The sequence below is a fragment of the Spermophilus citellus genome (assembly GCF_964194105.1).
Source record: "Spermophilus citellus genome assembly, chromosome: 1".
NCBI classification, from domain to species: domain Eukaryota; kingdom Metazoa; phylum Chordata; class Mammalia; order Rodentia; family Sciuridae; genus Spermophilus; species Spermophilus citellus.
In genome coordinates this window covers 275,653,846-275,674,314 of record NC_138182.1, presented here as the reverse complement: position 1 = coordinate 275,674,314, position 20,469 = coordinate 275,653,846, and the positions used below count along the sequence as shown (strand labels likewise).

At 40.5% G+C, this 20,469-nt stretch overlaps 1 pseudogene across 1 annotated transcript; it reads left to right on the top strand.

Moving 5' to 3' along the window:
- The first annotated feature begins 726 nt into the window (after positions 1 to 726).
- On the top strand, positions 727 to 1,727 carry LOC308655450 (S-adenosylmethionine decarboxylase proenzyme 1-like; annotated as a pseudogene). Its single transcript has one exon. The product of its transcript is annotated as an S-adenosylmethionine decarboxylase proenzyme 1-like (transcript).
- The last annotated feature ends 18,742 nt before the right edge of the window (positions 1,728 to 20,469 follow it).

The window sequence follows — 20,469 nt, the reverse complement described above, 5'->3', positions numbered from 1 at the left end:
CATGTGCGGCTCAGATCGCAGGTATTTGACCTTGACTGATTTCTGTCCCCTTTTACATTTGAGTGAACTTTTGATGTTGCAGCAAAAACGACTCACTGTGCTTATGACAAAGCACAAAAACTCTCTAGGAAAACATTCATCCACTGATCATTTAACCATGAACTATGACTAATAGCTATCTAAATGGAATGGAGGTTAATGATTCCAAGAGGTTACAGGAAAAAGTCTCCGTGTTTCCTAGCAATAACACTTGAGTCTGTCTTGTTTCTTTTGTAGAAACTTTCATCCTGTAATCTCAAACTGCCCAGAAAGAATCCTTTTATATAACCTGGAATATTTCTTTTTGAAAAGCCCTGGAATGTTGTCCTTGGAAACATCATGGTATAGAGCTTCAACATGGCTTGCACAGTATATGGCCTGCGACATCAGCTAGCGCTCGCTCTACTCTCTATCACGGGGAAAGCGGTGAACTACAAGAGATTCAACTGTATCAGCCTCTATTTCCAACAGACTCACGCACAACTCTCGCTCACACACACTCACATACAAAGCTGAGAAAATTTTATGAATCCTTTTTTTAAAAAAAAATTCAATATAAAATTATAGCAAAAAAAAAAAAAAAAAGAGGAACAGCTGGAACAATCCACAGTGGCGGCGGCAGAGGCCGGAGAAGATATTTAATTTAGTTGATTTTCTGCAGTTGTCAGTTAGTCGAATCTCATAGTGATGGAAGTTGCACATTTTTTTTTTTTTTTTGAAGGGACCAAGAATCTGTTGGAGGTTTGGTTTCTCCTGGCTGCAATCTGATGCAAACCAAGGGTCTGGGGTCTTTGCGCTATCCCAAGGTCTGAGTGGGATGGACTTTTGAAGGATGTGAAATGTTCAATTACAAAACTGCCAAGCAGGAAGCTTATGAATTCAGTGAGAATAGCATGTTTGTCTCCAAGAGGCGTTTCATTCTGAAGACCCGTGGTACCACCCTCCTGCTGAAAACACCGGTTCCGCTGTTGAAGCTTGCCAGGGATTACAGTGGGTTTGACTCAATTCAAAGCTTCTTTGATTCTTGTAAGAATCTCATGAAGCCTTATCAAGGATACTCACGCTGGAATTTCCAGGAAGAAATAGAATTTCTTAATGCAATTTTCCCAAGTGGAGCAGCATATTATAGGGGATGTATGAAGTCTGACTGTGGGTACTTGTATACTCTGCTTTTCCTAGAGAGTAAGGTAATAAGTCAGCCGCATCAAACACTGGAAATTTTGATGAGTGAGCTTGACCCAGCAGTTATGGACCAGTTCTACATGACAGATGGTGTTACTGTGAAGGATGTCATTCGAGAGAGTGGAATTTGTGACCTGATACAAAGTTCTGTCATTGATGCCACACTGTTCAATCCTTGTGGGTATTCAGTGAATGGAATGAAATCAGATGGAACTTACTGGACTATTCACATCATGTCAGAACCAGAATTTCCTTATGTTAGTTTTGAAACAAACTTAAGTCAGATCTCTTCTGATGGCCTGATCAGGAAAGTTGTGGAAATCTTCAAGCCAGGAAAATTTGTGACTATCTTGTTTGTTCGTCAGAGTTCTGAATGTCACACAGTGCTTTTTTCACCCCAGAAGATTGAAGGTTTTAAACGTCTTGATTGCCAAAGTGCTATTTTCAATTATTACAATTTCGTTTTTACCAGTTTTGCCAAGCAGCAGCAACAACAGCAGAGTTGATTAAGGAAAATGAAAACAAAACAAAACAAAAACGCAAAAAGAGAACACATAGAAGGTGGTGACTGCTGTATAGATGTTGGGACAGGGGGCCATGCTTTCCCTAACTACCACCTTGTACTTGCAAAAAGCCCTAGATGTAATGATAGTGTAATCATTTTAAAGTGTATCCATTATTATATCAAGGAGTTAGATATCTTGCATGAATGCTCTTTTCTGTGTTTAGGTATTCTATGCCACCCTTGCTGTGAAATTAGAGTGCATGCAGAAAAAAACTTTCACTATATATAGAAACTTCACAACACTCGTGGAAACAGTTCAATTTGATTTATGCCCTGTGTAATATTTCTGCAGGTATCTTTCAAAATTCCCCAGACAAGGCTTTCATCCTCATTGGGTGTTGACCTCATCCTAACCATCTGGGACTGTTCTGTTACACTGCTGCCAAAATTTTACATTCAGTTACCTCCACTTTCTAGAACATATTCTCTACTAATGTTATTGAAACCAGTTTCTACTTCATACAGATTTTTTTTTGCAACAGCAATTAAATCTTTGTTTCACAAGACAAGTCCTTAAGAAAGTGATTCCAATTACTCACTTTGTGTATTAGTATTTTAATAATTGTCTCTCCATTTGTAATCCTTTGATATCTTCCCTCAACCTCCAGCCCCACAAATGAAGCAATATACTTACACTGTGGGTTTATATACTAATCTTACACTCCAGGTGGGGGAATGGGGAAAAGTCTCCGGGTTTAATTTTCTTTTAAGTGCATATTAATTTGGCCTCCTTTTAAATTGCATGGGCTCTTTGGGAAGGTAAGTGACAAAATTAAATATCTTCCACAAAAGAATTTTAAGCATCTCTAATATCGACTAGCAGGGAGGACATATAGAGTTATAGATTGAGATTAGGGTGTGCTGACTAAACTGTACACCCCATGCTATGCTGTGCTCTTTAATAAATGAGATTAGCTTCTAAAAAAAAAGCTTCAAAATAAGAAGCAGCTTGAGGTTGACCAGGTTAATCAAAAGAGATTATTTTTTAATGCTCCTAACTCAAGTCATTCATTACATTAACTTTTCCCCCCTTTTGGGAATAGCATTTTTTATCATATGCTGCTATGAAAATATTTTCTGAAAATTCAATTTCACGGCATGTTCCTTGCTTTTTTTTTAATATAGAGAAGGTAGAAGGAAGAGATCTCTGATAGACACTATTCTTCCATTATGCTTTGGAATTAAAAGAAGATAAAAGTGGTAGATATTTCTTTCATTGACTGCAGTCATACTTTTAGCATTATATTTAGCTTCAAGGGAATATTAATTCCTCCCAGAGCACATTATGGCTTCAAGGTACAAGGAAGTAAAGCACCTGGTGTAATATCCTGAAACAGGTACCCAGACACTCTGCTTCTCTCAGCATCTGTGCATAAACGAAAAGACCACATCTAGATGGAAATCTCCCTCCTCTGCTCATGGACCCAGGCGGCCTACAGTCATGGAGGGCTTTTTATTTTTCCATTTTCTGTGGATAACTATCCTATCCTATCAAATCAAACACACTTTTTATCTTAGACATTATTTCTGAGTTATCTTTTTCACTTCTCAGCATAAATGACAGCTCAGCAGTTTGGATCTGTGACATCAGCTTCATTCAAAAATAACCTTCTGAATTCATTATCCCATTCCCATTTAACAGGCAGAGTTTGAGAATAAGGTCATTTGATATATTCTTAGTTCCATTAAACAAAAATAAGTAAACAGTAATTAAGGTGAACTGAAAGTCTGAAGTTCATTTGACAGCACAAATCCAAGTGTCCTCATTCAAGAGTTTTTCCCTCCCAATTTCATGATCTTGAGAGCATTGCATGATCCATAGGTAAAGGAGCTCAAGGATTACCTGACTTCAAACCCCCCAATCTGACAGCTCCTTACACAAGTCACATGAAATACAGTTTGGCTTCTTCACCTTACTCACCAAAGTGACATTTTCCAAATCCTCACACAAAGATGTAGGTTGGAGAGATGACAAGATCACATTATCTAATGGCCTCCTAAAATCACCTAGCAATGTTGAAGTTCAGATATGTTGTTGTTTAGGGTTCATATGAGTTTTCATCAGTATGCACATACCAATTGAGGGATTTATGCTTAGGAGAAGGGTTGTTATCTGGAGTGATTTGTACTTTGAAATATTGGTGTGAAACAGAACTGCATTGGCATTCAACCTTTCATAGAAGTGAGACTCTCTTTAACCAACTGTGAATGTCGTACCTGGACAGAAACACTGTAGCCTTGAAAACATGTGCATTAATTGAACCCAAGGGCCCTGTAAACAATCAGACAAAGCTGCCTTTTTTAGAATTGCAGAGATTCATGCATTGTTCAAATTCTCATCTTCTCCAGCTCTGCCACACTTTCCTTGTAGCACACATTAAATGAACAAACAGATTCGTCAGGAGCACAGAATTGGACTTTCTTGAGGAAACTTTCTCAGGTATCTGATTATTCAACTTGCCGCTCCGGGTAGCACTTACCTGATGTTATATAAAATGTACGTTACGCCTGGCAGGGTGGCATGCGTCTGAAATCCCAGTAACTTGGGAGGCTGAGGCAGGAGGATTACAAGTTTAAGGCCAGCTTAGGCAACTTGGTAAGACCCTGTCTGAAAATAAAAAATAAAAAGCTGGAGATGTAGCTCAGTGGTAGAACAACCTTGGGTTCAGTCCCTAGTACTGGAGGTAAAAAAGTTCTTTACATAGAATTTTTTTATCTTCTGATCCCTTAAAAGGTAGTTGTTTCTACCAAAAGTCAACTTGTTTCTACCAAAAGTTGAATTCTGTTCAGGATAAATGATGGAGGACTTTCAGACACATAGTTCTGCAGGTGATCTTGTGTCTCATAGGCAAGGCTTTCTGTCCAGAGCAAAGAACAGCATTTATTTCTGGGTTGTATTTTTCTTTCTTTCTTTCTTTCTTTCTTTCTTTCTTTCTTTCTTTCTTTCTTTCTTTCTTTCTTTCTTTCTTTTTTTTTTTGATTAGAGAAATGTATGAATTATGTCATGGGATTTGTTTTAAACAAACCATAACACGTGTACCCATTCTCAAAGTGATCATTGTACTTGTTCAAATACTAGAACATTTTTGGAATTCCCTTCAGAGGGTTTGTTGCCCACACTGGGAATGAATCAGCACCTCACATGGAGAGTGCCAGTGTTGGGTTGTCTCCCTCCGGGCCCTCTGTCACTCACCTGGGCTTCACCCAGCCTCTCCTGCATTCTTGGCCACTTGAGTTGGCTGCTCATGAGCCCCAGAGCAGCTGACTCTCTCTGGACTCCTCCTCTAGGATCTACCAAAAAAAAAAAAAAATTAAAAAAAGTAGAAGAGGTTTGTAGGAACTAAGTCAAATTTTTGCCCCAAACAAAGATCCGAAGGAACTATCCTTCTTCTCCACCAATCAAAACATCTTCTGGACTCCATCATCATAAATATCTTAGATTTCTTAAATGTCACAAGTTTCTTCCCCACAGGCCCACCTCCCATGTTTTACTTGACCAAGAAAGTGATAAAGACTCCTGCTTCTGTTTGTATCTCTTATTCTCTAGGAAAATATTATAATTCTTAAATCTTAATTGTCATTACTTAGTTAATAAGCCTAAAGTAGGAGTTCTTTACAAGTGATTTTTTTTTGTTGCATATTGTGCTTTTCATTGATGTCCTTTAAATCTTATATGGTAGGCACTAATAACATATAGAAATCACCCTTAATGATAAGACTACTTCCTGTTCTCAGCCTCCAAGTCCTAAATTAATGAGCTCTTATCAAAACTGAAGATGTACAAAGGCATTCATCTAGTCAAGCGGAGCTTTGATGAGCCTCTACTTTTAAACTTCGTCCGGGAGGGTCATTCCCTTGAAGTCAACAGTTGTGTCTATTTTTGCGCCCTGGTGTGTATCCCGTGCTTAGAGGAGTGTTTGGCATTAGTAAGTTCTCAATGACTGTGCAGTCTGCCCTTGGGCTATTTTGAGAAGCTCAAAGCTGTTGATGGTGCTGGCTTGTGAAGTGTGAAGATTGGCGTGTGACTGGGGATGGCAAGGTAGGCATCTGTACCTGGTCCTGAGTAATTGGGAACTTGTAATCACACTGGACACATCATGCTCACAACAGTTAAGGTCAGAGCCTGCCTAGTTTATCCATACAGGGAGAAGGGAATAGACAAGATTTCCATTTCTATAACAGGTTGATTGGATACAGGTTTTAAATTTTGCACAGAACAATTTAACATGCTTCTAATTGGAAACCACATTCTGTCCAAATATTTAGGAAAACAGAACAAAAAATTTCCTTCCTGTTTAATGATCAGGATTTAACCAGCTGGATTCAAAGAATTGTGCTGTTTTTTGGCTTCATTTAAGAATACTACTTGTTACTGTGGACTACTTAATTCTGTGCTGTGTGAAAAACAACAACAACAACAAAAAAAAAACCCAGAAGCCATTTGATTCAATAGTACAAATGCCTGGTTGAGTCTCCAGCAGAGGGAACACCGTCTTAGGTTCTCAAAGCACAAGTTTCCTGGCAGGGAAAGTGAAGGATGTCAGCTTTTCAACATGCCCAGTTAATGTTCCAGTATGTGTGACACCATTGGAATATGCCATCACAAGGAGGTACCAGCATGTAGCTCTGCTCTAGAGCCCAAGGTGTCACAGTGTCAAGGCTGGGTTTAAGACCAAGCAAATGATCAAACACAAATGAAAGTCACTTTGAAGGCTTCCCCAGTGTACCAAAGAACCTTCACACTGGGAAGGGACCTGGTGACCATGCAGGCGAAGATCCACGTCACAGACCAAGACATTAAGTGCAGACAGGCTCCGTGAGCTGCCTGGTAGGAAACAACTAGCTAGAAACAGGGTCAGCATTTGAACTCAATAGCACTTCCCCAGGACGTTACCCGTTTTCTTCTTTATGCTCTCCTCGGCAAACTATTTATTCAAACTTCCACTAGAAAGAACTATTTGGTGCAGCGGGTCAACATAGGCTATGCTGAAATGGCCGGGAGGAGGGCAAATTCTTCCTGTTGAGGGACGGTGCCTTGGAAGCCTGGCCCATGGCAATCCCTCGGGAGCCTTTGAGGTGTCCCTCAGCACCATGGTCAAGACACAGGTTTCCATTTCCGGGCCATCTTGGTGCTTCTGGTGGCGCTGAGAGAGAGGAGGGAGATTTGGGTTTAAGAGTTTAATTATTTTTGCTCAGGCCTTGATGTGATGTCAACCATCCACTGACAAAGAGCACCGTTTGTTTATTGTATTATGTCAATTTCTTAGGGCACTTAGGAAATTCAGTAGAGAGAATGGAATGAGAAATAAAGCAACAAAAGTTCACTGTAAATTCTCAAAGGAATTGTGTAGTGTCTTTGGAAGTAATTTGAGCATCTGTATAGTCCTCTAGCCCTCCGGAGTTCTCAATTCAAATCCCAGGCAAGACCAACACCTTCCATTGTCCTACATTTATGTATTTTTGAAAAAACTATTATCTTCCTTCCACATTTACTGTCATTTTTTTTGGGGGGGGTACCAGGGATTGAACCCAGGGACACTTAACCACTGAGCCACATCCTCAGCCCTTTTTTTTTTTTTTTGTATTTTATTTAAAGACCAGTTTGCCCTTGTTTGCTTAGGGCCTCACTAAGTTGTTGACTTTGAACTCTTGATCCTCCTGCCTTAGCCTCTCAAGCCGCTGGGATTACAGGCGTGTACCACGGTGCCTGGCAAGAGTTTGCATTTTTGTTAGCATGAGTAAATGCTAAGTTTTACCAGATGCAATTTGTGCATTCATTACTAGGATCATATCACATTTCTTTCTTATTATATGATGAATTGCATTATTATTATTTTTTTTTATAAAGAACAGAAATTTATTTCTCACGGTTCTGGAGGCTGGGAAGTTCAAGACCAGGGTGACTGGTGAGGGCCTCATCCTGGAGCACCCTGTATAGTGCTCTGTGGCACTGTGTCCTGGCAAGGTGGAAAAGGCTCAGGAGTTACCTGGGGCCTATTTTCTAAAGGTATGTTGATTGACTTTTGAAGGTTAAGCTAACCTTGAATTCCATTCCTGACCCCCCCCACCCATGTAACTTGGTTGTGATATATTGTTATTTTTATGTGCTGATGGATTTGATATGTAAATGTTTGATAAATACTTTAGCATATGCCAATAACCTTCAGCCAAAGACCACCAGGAATGCACTTGAAGTCTAAGTTGGGTTTCTTGCTCATTGTCACAAGAGAGAATGCACATAACAGAAAACATGTTTCAGAAAGAGGGAGTGAGCAAGGCTTTATCATAGGATTTGGTGTTTTCAGGGAGAAGGTAAGAAAGGAGAGCTTTGCTCTAATCATACTGTCAGAAAGTGAGGAATTCTATAATTGAGATCTTAATAAATCTTATCTGAATGACTGGGCGAGTAGATTGAAGTCACGGTTGTGATTGGTAAAGGAGCAGCAGATATGGCTGAACAGTGGTCTTGTTTTTGTATACAGCATGAATATGAAGTGGGATTACTTTGTCTTGAACCATCATGGCTACAAAGTGCCCTGACATGCTGTTCTGGGTGGGCTTTTGTTCAGCGAGAGAACATGAAGCCTTCATATGGGTGTCAGGCCAGCTTCTAGCAAGAGCAAGGCCAGCCCCTAGTGCCATCCATGTGCTGCTCTTCTCTAGGGTTCTCTTCCTGATGAGAGAGATCCATGTGCGATTTTTCTTTCATTGTTTTTTTTTTTGTGTGTGTGTCTGTGTGATGTATTTTTCAGATTTTGGTATCCAGTTTATGCTGGCCTCATAAAATGTGTAAGGAACCGTTACTTCTTTTTTACATTCTGTAGACAATTTTGTTAATGTTGGTATTATTTATTATTTTTCTTTCCTTTTTTTATGGTACTGGGGATTGAAAGCAGGGCCTTGAACATACTACACAAGTACTCTTATCATCTGAGCTCTATCCCTAACCCTCAGCCCCCACTCCTGCCCAGTATCACTTCTTTAACTGTTTGGAGAAATCCCTTCCTGACGTCATCTGAGATGGACAAAGTTTCACTCCTTGCTCACACTTTCATTAGGCTCCACTGAATCCTCTTCTCCACCAGATCTTGACCTTCACCGTTGTCCTTGCTGGGTTTGCGGAGTTCAGCAGAGTTCAGCGGTGGCAGAATCTTGCTGAGCCAGTTTAGAGAGGACCCCCTCTAGCAAGTTAGAGAGGATCCTTTGATAGACAATCTGCCTCCTTATCTGATGGAATTGCTCATCTCTTACCCTTGGCATTTGACCTCCCTGGTCTGCCTTCAACTAGAACCCTGTTGGTTTTTTTTAAATTTTTTAAAATTTGTTTTAATTAGCTATACATGACAGAAGAATGCATTTATGCACTTTGATATATCATACATAGATAGGATATAATTTCTCATTTTTCTGAGTGTACATGTTGCAGAATCATATTGGTCATGTAGTCACATATGTAACATACAGTAGTAATGTCTGTCTCATTCCACTATCTTTCCTATCCAGTGAAGTGAGAAGCTTCCTACCCTTGACATCGCCTCTTCAGAATGCTCCATGTACTTAATCCTTCATCTTTCTCATTTATATATTTTCTCTTCTAAATGACTTAAATTTTTTTCAACTTCCCCTCTAATAACTTTTTTTTTTTAAATAAGAATTTTCTTACACATTATTCCTATGCTCTTTTTTGGAAAGTTATCCTAGGGATTTAAAAGCTTGCTCTCATTCCAGTCTGACATGTGTTCTCTACCTCTTCTGTGCTAAAACTTTAAAGTACTTCAGCTCTGTGGACCATCTCTTTCATTTTGTTATTTTGTCATTACAGTTTAATTATCCACAAGGTCTTATTACTATTTTGTATGATTGCTATTCATTTAGATTTACATAAGGTAATCTCATTGATCCTATCTATATTTTATGTCTTTCTGACACATTGGGGACAGCACTGTTGAGGGTAGGTGTGGTGCTGGAGCTCAAACCCAGTGCTGTGTGCTAGGCAAACGCTCTCCCACTGAGCCACAATTCCAGCCCTTAGGATTCATTCTTGTCCTCTTCATCCCTTTAGCATCTCAAAGCTACCTTGTAGTTCCCAACCTCATTTTTCTTCCTAGTCCTGTAAAATTGCTTGAAGTTCTGCTGGCTTCTCTGACAAGAGCACCTTCTGCCCGATTTCTCAGTTTCTAGCTCAGTACCAAGAATTGACATCTGTCCTGAAGGTAACCTTGAGATGCTGAAAGTTAAGTTCACTTCTAATGCTTCTCTTCTTTGGACTGGTGCTCAAATTCTGCCTGGTTGTCTTGGTAATTCTCCTATGCCTTTAAGCAGAAAAAAGATTTTATCTGTTATTTAAGTTTTCCTTTTAAAAGACGACTCCATCATATGTTGGTATAGGTAACAATTTCATGAATAGGACTCCAAAAGTCCAGAGTTGACAAGTGGGATTACATCCAATTAAAAAGCTTCGGCTCAGCCAAGAAAACAAGCAACAGAGTAAAGAGGTTGCCTACAGAATGGAAGAAAGTCTTTGCCAGCTATTACTCCAACAGGATTACTATTCAGAATATATAAAGAACTAAATAATTAAACACTCTTTTGGTAATACAGTCAACAAATAGGCAAATGAGATGAACAGAGACTTCTCAAAAGAAGTGAAAATTTCCAATAAATAAATGAAAAAAACATTCAACATTTGTAGCCATCAGGGAAATGCAAATCAAAACTGCTTTGAGATTCCATCTCACCCCAGATAGAATGGCTGTCCTCAAGAAAAAAATATAATAAATGCTGGAGAGGACGTGGGAGAAAAGGAACACATATACATTGTTGGTAGGAATCTAAATTAGTACAGCACAGTGGAAGACAGTGTGGAGATTCCTCAAAAAACAAAAACAAAAAACAAAAAACAAAAATCAAGAATAGAACTACCAGAGGATCCAGCTATCAAAATTAGCATACAAAAGAGACACCTGCACACCCATGTTTATCATGGCAATATTCACATCAACCAAGTCATGGAATCAGCCTAGCTGCCCATCAACAGATGAATGCATAAAGAAAATACAGTATGTATACGCAGTGGAGTATTATTCAGCCTTAAGAAAGAACAAAATTGCCTCATTCACAGGAGAATGAATGGAAATGGACATCACGATAAGCAAAATAAACCAATCTTAGAGAGACAAGTATCATGTTTTCTCTCATATGTGGAATCTAGGGGAAAAAACCAAGAGGGCATGACAGTAGAAAGGGGACTATCAGGGAAGGGAAGGAGATTGGGGAAGGTGAGGTAAGAGAGTAACAGAGAGTGTGGATACAATAAAAAACTACATCCTATGAATATTTGAAAAGTCACATAGAAACCTATTGCTTTGTACAATCAATACATGCTATTAATTATAATACAATTATTTTTAAAACAACTCCATTATAGCCATAATCTAAAGTTTTGTAATGATGCTTTTCATACATATATTTTCTGATGTAGGGGAAGCCTTGGGTCATTTAAGAAACCAACTCGTATGTGTGGCTTAGAGTTCATATGTGGCCATTGCCACTCCAGACACCCTTTCTTCCAAGCTGTCTCATGGGATGAGAAAGCATCTTATTCCTCTGCCATCTGCTACAGCTCCAAGTGACATGAATAATGCAGGGGTGACTCTCTGAGAGCTGTCTAGGAACATGGGAGGTCCTGTAACCATAAATTACCTTGTCACTCTTCCCCACCCCAGCCTTACTGACACCAGCAGTCCATTCTGTAAAGAACGGATTCTACAGCTGAGAGCCCAGGGTAACCCATCGACTTCAATACATGACAGATACTAGATTATTCTTTAAGAGCAGGAATGAGCAGCTGGGAGAAGCACTATGTGACAGAGAGAAAGAAGCAAAAGAAGAGAAAAGGCGTCTGCCAGGGTTAGGACAGTGTCCAGAGTGCCGAGTGGGAGCCTTCCGTCGTTCCCATAACCTGACCACAGGTGCTCAGATACGCCCACTGAAGCATAGATAGGTCACTGATAGTGTTGGCCAACCCATTTTCTGACCACCTTTGGCCCTTTGCCACAGCCTTCTAGGCTGCAAGACTGGTCCAGGGGAAGTCAGGTGGCGGGGAAAGTGACCTCATTTTATGCTCCTTTGATCTTTGGGGTTTTCTGCCACTGATGGCTTGTCAGGGGGCACAGGCCTTTTGACAAATCCACTACTGCAGAAGCTTGGTGTGTTTTTTTAGTGTATAAATATTCTTTCCCCATCTGTTGTGTGTTTGTGCATGGTATTCTATAAATACGTTAATTGGTGCCACTTTTCATTTAACTGTCACTGCTGTCTCTTTTCCTGACAAGCTTATATTAAACTCTCTTATGATGGAACAAAATAAAACCACGCAGTCCTAGGGGTCTATTTTGGCGAAAGAGGAATGCAGCAGAAGGAAAAGTTGTAGTTTTCGTGGTGAGCACAGGACCATGAGACTCATGAGTGAGAGTTTGTGTGGAAGATTTAAGAGTACAACTTCCTTCTTCGATGTCGGGAGAAAACCCTCCAGGAAACTACCAAAATAAGGAAGGTTAGGAGGAATAGTATCAGAGGCCCAGCTACAATTTGGGAAATGGGCTGAAACCAATCTCAACTTCATTTAAGCATCCATAAAGTCAAATTTAGACGCCTTTGGTTTTGGTGACATTTCAGAAACCATATTCCATACGTGTTCCTTTCTGCCTTGAAAGACGGAAGCCATTTTATAATAATGGAAACCAACTGGAACAAGGACCCATTTCAAGTGTCCTTTAATCTGGGTAGAAACTGGGACCAACTAGCTGTGCAGAGTATATTCTTACTAGCTCTCAATGACATGGCTTTTTTTTTTTTTTTGATAGAAAGTTGTTGAATTTTTTTTTTTTTTGGTTGTATACAAAGGATATTCACACCAATTCGTGTCTTCATACATGTACTGGATAATAATGACCATCACATTCCACCATCATTTCTAACCCCATACCCCCTCCCTTCCCTTGCAACCCCTCTGTCCTATCTAGAGTTCGATGGCTTCTAATGACATAGTTGCAATTATTTTAAAGATCTGCTTCTTGGGGATTCTGCAGCTTAAAAATCAATGTTTTGGGGTTGGGGTTGTAGCTCAGTGGTAGAGCCCTTGCCTAGCATGTGTGAAGCACTGGGTTCGATTTTCATGACCGCATATAAATAAATAAAATCAAGGTCCATTGACAACTAAAAAAATTTTTTTTAAAAAAATCAGTGTTTCTGGGGTTGGCACCATCTAAAATTTAGGGCATAAGGAGAGAATTTATTTTTAGATGAATACAGATTGATAGCATCTAAGACTAGTAGACTGTTGTATCCAGTCAGGATTGTGCCAGAGAAACAGGACCAGCAACTGCGGGGCTGGCCCTTGTGCCCTGCCTAGGGCAGGCTTCAGGAAGAGTGGCTGAACTCTGCCAGGCCGGAGCTGGGGCTGTGGTTTACAGGTGGGATCTCTTCTTCCACCGGGAACCCTCCGTTTCAGTGGATTGGTGAGGCTCACTGAGGATGCAGAGGATCATCTCCTTTTTCTAAAGTCAACAGATTGCAGATCTTAACCGTGTTTACAAAATAGCTTCCCACAGCACCTAAAACAGTGTTTGATCTAATCACTGGGTGCTGTATCCTTACCCTGTTGACGCCTAAGACTAACTGTCTTCTTTGATCATGGAAAACCCTCTTCGGGTTTGAATGGCATCACCTGGAGACACCTCTGAGTGTGTTCATAATGAGCAGCATCGTCCAGAGGGCTGTGGGCACTGTCCCCCTCCGACTTCTCAGTGGTAGAGTCCTCATATGAGAGAAAGCCCAGGCCCCACTGAGCTTGTTATCATGGCCCTTATTCTTTGAGCTGGGCACACTAGTCCCCAGGGCAGACTTGCAAGCTGCACAGAACGAGGGTCTGTCTTCTCAGCCAGTCTTCTCTTTTCCTTTCTTCCTTTGCTTCGCGCACAAGGAATGGCCTCGAGAATGTGGAATCTGTGTTAGTTGTGAAGAACCCCGGATTTTAAAGATGCCAAAATGAATAAAATTTCTGTGAGTATGCATTTCTTACTTCCAATAATTTTTTTTTTTTTTTTTTTTTTTAGAAAAAAGAGAATGGGGCTGGGGGGAGGACAGAGTGACAAAAGTATAAAATATTCATGTGGTCAGCCGACCTCTATTATGTGGGAACTTTTACTGTCCCCTCATTTCTTTTACTTTTCATTAGAGCATTATAGTTATACATAGTAGCTGGGTTCATTTTGACGGAATCATACACACAAGGAATTTTATTCCACCCCCCACCTTGCTCTCCTCCCACCCCCATTCTCCCTCCTCTACTCAACCAGTCTTTTGCTCCTTTGTCTGTCTATCTATCTATCTGTTTGTCTATCTATCTATCTATCTATATCTATCTATCTATTTTTGGCACTTTCTACAGATACATAAAGCTGAAATTCCCTTTGGTACCTTTATGTGTGCATATAACATGATTTTATTAAATCGGATCCATATTTCCTCCCCCTCCCCACCCCCTCCTTCCCTCTTGTTCTCTATCTCTGCTCCACTGATCTTCCTATATCTTTATGATATCCAGTCCTCCCCTTTTCCACCTCGCTTGGCTCTAGCTTCCATGTGTGAGAGAAAACATTCACCCCTTGTCTTTCTGAGTCTGGGCTGATTCCATAATTTGGCTATTATGAATAAAATTGCTATAAATATCAAGATGATTGGATAGCTGTAGAACACTGATTTTAGTTCTTTTTGATACAAAGGAATGGATTGCCTTATTTTCTAAATAGATGGAATATTGTTCAATGTGACTTGATATGATTAGTTTAGTAATTTTATAGTCTTTATTGTATATTGTATTGGAATATACAAAATGAATACAATGGGAATGAATGTAATATGCTCTCAATAAGAAAGAAAATAAACATGAATTTAGGCTTAGATTCTATCCCATGGTCATTACGTACTGACTTAGCAAAAGTGCAACATGAGGGGAGAAATTATTCCATTATTTGTTAAATGTACTTTGTGTGTATGCATTTCTTACTTCCAATAATGTTTCTTTTTAGAAAAAAGAGAATAGGGGTGAGGGGAGGACAGTGTGACAAAAGTATAAAATATTCATGTGGTCAACCAACCTCTATCAAAACCTATTTTTCTGCTTCTATCAAAACCTATTTTTTCCTCGAGTTTTAATTTTTAATATATTTTTATTTGTTATAATTAGTTATACATAACAGTAGAATGCACTTTGACACATCATACATAAATGGAATACAACTTCTCATTTGTCTGGTTATACATGATGTAGAGTTATACAGGTCATGTAATCATATATGCACATAGGGTAGTGATATCTGATTCATCCTACTGTCATTCCTACCCCCCATGTCCCCTCATCTCCCTTCATTCCCCTCTGTCTAATCCAAAATATCTTTATTCTCCCCCCACCCCCATTGTGAATTAGTATCCACATAACAGAGAAAATATTTGGCCTTTGGTTCTTTGGAATTGGCTTATTTCACTTAGCATAATATTCTCCAATTAATGCTCTACCTGCATGTGTCAAAACCTATTTTGATCCTCTCTTCTCTTATGTAGCTGCATTTTATCAAATGTAACTTTAAAGCCAAGTTCTATTTTATAAAGCAGCAAATGCCATAATTTCATTCTTTTTTAAGGCTGAGTTATATTACAGTGTGTATGTGTTCCACACTTTCTTTATCCATTCATCTGTTGAAGGACACCCTCGCTGGTTCCATAGTTTAGCTATTGTGAATTGAGCTGTTATGAACATTGATGTGGCTGTGTCACTGTAGTATGCTGATTTTAAGTCCTTTGGGTATAGACTGAGGAGTGGGATAGCTGGGTCAAATGGTGGTTCCATTCCAGGTTTTCTGAGGAATCTCCATACTGCTTTCCATAGTAGTTGCAGCAATTTGCAGTCCCATCAGCAATGTATGCGTGAAACTTTTTCCCCATATCCTCGCCAACATTTATAGTTACTTGTATTCTTGATAATTGTCATTCTGACTGGAGCAAGATGGAATCTCAGTATAGTTTTGTTTTGCATTTCTCTAATTGCTAGAGATGTGGGACTTTTTTTGGTATATTTGTTGATCAGTTGTATCTCTTCTTCTGTGAAGTGTCTGTTCAGTTCCTTTGCCCATTTATTGACTGGATTTTTGGTGTTTATTGGTTTATTTATTGTTTATTTGGTTTATTGATTGTTATTTTAGTGTTAAGTGTTTTAAGTTCCTTATATATCCTGGAGATTGATGCTCTATCTGCATGTGTCAAAACCTATTTTGATCGTCTCTTCCCTTGTGTAACTGCATTTTATCAAATGTAACTTTAAAGCCAAGTTCTATGTTATAACATAGTAAAATGCTTTGATGTTTCCTGAACATGATAAGAGTTCCTGTAAAACCCTGGGGCTTTTTTTTTTTTAAGGCCTCCAAATTCTATCACTGGACATATTGAAGGAAAAGGGGAAGGAATGATCAAGTATTTTGATCTTTATTCTCATGACAAAAATATCTTGAGAGAGTTCTAAGAAGGAAAAAACAGAGCAACTTTGCAATATTCCTGCCTGAATAAAGAGTGAGAGTTGCTCATACAGTGTGCCAGCCGGCAGGGAGCCCAGGTATCCCCAGTGCACATGTGTGAACTTCAGTGCAGGAGCAGAGGGAAGGACCCCTGGGAGGGAGGGTTGAGCCTTCTGCTGGCCTGCCCTGTGCTCTTTCAGTGTTTGGTGGTAAACTTGCTGCGGGGAAAAGGAAAATTTTCATAACAGCCCTTTGGTCTTGATGGAGGATGAAAACACAAATGGGAATGTCTGGATTTGAACCTCCTGTAACCATTTTCTTGGAAAGTAACACTTACGTGTTTTCTTAAAACAACATTTGAAACTGAAAATGTCAACTGGGCTCATTAGTTTTCCCATAGATGGTCATCAGAAGCTGGACCAGGGTGTTCGCCCATGTGGGCTGAATGAGGTGTGTGGAGGCTTGAACACATTATGTCTGAGAAATCTTGAAAATAAGTCCTGGTATTTGCCTGCTTTCTCCTCCCTTCAACCCCAGAACATTTGGCTCAATAATATTCCAGCAAGGCCACACTGCAGAGATTCATAGCGCAGGAGAAGCTCTGAGCAGCCAGGGTGGGCTCCCCTCATCTCCCAGCAATGCTGGATGATCATGGGGCCAACATGCTAAGACAACACAAGCAGTTCTTTATCTAAGCGTGGAAGACTGGAGATCACCAGGGATTTGATAGAAAAGTCTCACTACTGTGCTAAAACTCATTTCTATGATCACACTATTACCAAACTTTTTGATTATGAAAGATCCATTTTACATTGTGGCTTAGAACATAACCACATTTGTGTACCTATGCACACAACAAACCTATATAAAAGTTCCACCTCTCCCCTGTGTTACTCATGGTATCTTCTACCCTATTCTATCCAACCCCTCCTATCCCATCCAATCCATCCTCTCCAGTCCAATCTAAAGCATTTCCTCCCATCCAGTCCTTTCAATTTTTACCTCTCCTATCCATTCTCTATCCCATCCAACCTGACCTATCTGATCCTATCTGATCCCATCTATCCTAGCTCTCTCTTTTTTGGGGGGTTGGATTAGTGTGGAGATATTGGGTATTGAAATCAGGGGCACTTGACCTCTGAGCCACATTCTCAATCTTATTTTGTATTTTATTTAGAGACAGGGTCTCATTGAGTTGCTTAGCACCTTGCTTTTGCAGAGGCTGGCTTCAAACTTGCAATCCTCCTGCCTCAGCCTCCTGAGCTGCTGGGATTACAGGCGTGTGCCATTTCACCTGGCTCCATCTATCCTCTTTTTCACCCTCTCTTCTTTCCTCTTCTATCCATCCTCTTCTATCCTCTTTTTCTTATTTTATCTATATCCAAAGTGCTAGTCATGACTTAAACATTTATATTATGACATATTAATCTAACAGAAAACATGGGATTTTCTACTAGAAAAGAAAGCCATCACTGTTGCAACTTCGTTAGCATTGACAATGGAAGAAGCTCTGGTGCAAAACAATCAGCTACCTACAGATGCCTTAATTCCTGCTGGTGTGCTTAGTCTTCTCCCAAGGTGAGAGGAGTAAAGAGGAGGAGCAGTTAGGGTGCACTCTTTCACAGGATGCAGAGAGCGTGGACTATATGTGTGTATTTTCTTACTTTTTTACTTACTGATGTCACCATGCATCATACCCAGACTTGACTTTCCTTTCCTGAGAGTGGGATAGGAAAGAAATAAAAAGTTGAAACTAGACGGTGCATGAGTCGGTGCTGAGAATAGAGACTCTCTTCAGTTCTTATACCTCATGGAGGCCAGTAGCAAGCAGATATTACTGTCAGAGAGGACATGGTGATCTGAATTAATTCCTGGATATGGCATTAAGCTGCAGTCTGCTCCACGCTCAATTCTGGGAGACATCTGAAAAGACCTTAGGAAGGAAATTAATTGCCTACTTTTCCTTCGATGGTAATGCTGCTCCCTTGGACTTTCAAAGTCAACTTTCAAAGGAGAATGTGATTTGGACTCTAGTTCTGTTTATTTTTGGTTTTCCAGAGTCTGGACTTCTTTATTAAAGGCTGTCAACCTGGGGTTTTCACCACAGAGATTTAGCACCATGTTTTTAAGAAAAAGAAAGTCAAAATTGGGGTTAATGAAAGTTAAAAATCTCTGAGTCTCCCTGTAGGTCTCCTGTACAGACACTTGTTTTGCAACAGTCTCTTGCCTGGGTGCGCCAGGTCTTTGCAGACCAGCTTGACCAGAGGAAAAACAAAATAAACATTAGCAATGGTGGCTGTCGTAACAGGCAGCCTCCTTTTCCCCTACCAGAAAAACTTTTTTTTCCCCTCCATTAAAATTTTGTCTGTATTTGACATTTTAAATCGCCCTAAAAGGTGGAATTTTGTTTTTGTTGAAGCCACTGGGTAAGTGTCTCCTTCCTACACTATCTGGAAAAAGCACTGGACATCTTCTCATTTGCACTTGGCCTAGAACGCCTCTCTTCCTGGCCTCTCTGCATCCTGCACTGTGACTCACGTGGGCTGAATTCCCAAGTGTGGAAACAAATACTCTACCCAAGGTACCTTAGTGCTCCCAATCGCCTGGAGGCCTGGTCTAGGAGAGCTATTGAGATGCAGTGGGTCTGCCTTGGCTTCAAATGCTCCTAAATGCTCAGATATTAGTCTCACAGTAAATGAAAAGACAGAGATTCTTGGAGGAGGCATAGGGAGGCAGACTCATGGAAGCAAACATATCTTGTCACCTCTGCTTTGCTGGTAGGTGCTGGCACTGGGACATAATTCTCAAGCTGCTCCTCTATCTTTATATCTCAAAATGTCTTCATACCATGCAGTTTCTGGTTCTCCCAAGAGTTGGCTCCCCCTGTCTTCTCTTTTCTATACATTCAGTCTCTTCTGTTCAAACACTGCTTCTTTTCCTCATAGCATGCCAGCATGCGAAAAATCTAAACCACTTTGGAAAACAAACCTTGCTTCAATCCTTCCTTCCTGTTGTGGCTCCTCCTTGTCTCCAGGTGAGAGCTACCCTAGATCTGTGTATCTCAGCCTTCAGGATGCACCAGAATACCCCCTTCCAAGAACGTGTAAAAGCACAAATTGCCGGGCCTCATTCTGATTCAGTATGTTTGGGGTAGGGTCTGAGAAAGTGCATTTCTGCCAAGCTCCCCGGTGATGCTGAAGGTGAGAACTCACTTTGAGAACTCCCACTCTGAAGACAGCTTTTGTATTCATTGGTCTCAGTTGTTCTTCTTTTTTCTCATACACCTCCCAACCTGCCCCTTGTCCATTGCACCTCTGGCCTCCATGTGTCAAATCCTTGGACCCATGTGTCAAGTCCTCTGTTACACTGGCCACCTGATCACTGCCTCTCTTTCTTCCTTGTCTTCCATGACAGTATTGTCTGCCGTGCCACCAGCACGCTAGCTTCATACTAGAGGTTCCAAGCATAGAAGTTAACTAGTGAGATCAAAATAAAGACCCATAACTCAATTTACCTTTTTCTTGCCCAGTTCAGAGATGGCCCTTCCTGGCTCCTGCCTCGAGCCACCTGGTGGGTAGCGAGGTTTACACAAGAGACTAGCAGGAGAGAGGAAGGAGCTCGCCAGAGAGTGGCCTTTTACTGGGGAACAAGAAATTCAGGGGAAAATTCCATCCAATGAAGGTCGAGGGGGACAGCATTCCAAGGTCAGAGTCAGTGATTGGTCTCAGGGTCAGTGGTCAGTCACACCCCCATACGGATGGGCTCTTGAACCTAAAAAGGGTGGGGATAAGTTCTGACACAGCTTGGCCGGAACGCCTCACCCCCAGTCAGGGAGGTGCCCAATCACGTGTGAGAATGGCTTCCCACAATTGTCACCTCAGTTGTGTTCTGGGTTTTGTGTTTTTTCCCCCTTTCTTTCTTTGTTGCTCTTTCAGAAACCTCTTTCTGCTCATGATGGTGTCAGTCTCCCTTGCTCACTGCTTTCCATCCCATATTCTTCCTGGGATGTCTCACCTGGACCTACAGCTTCAACTGACTCCTCCAGTACCGGTCTCTCTTCTAGCTCCAGATCTGTTTGCCTACAGACTCATGAAGTTAGACATGTCTCCAGAT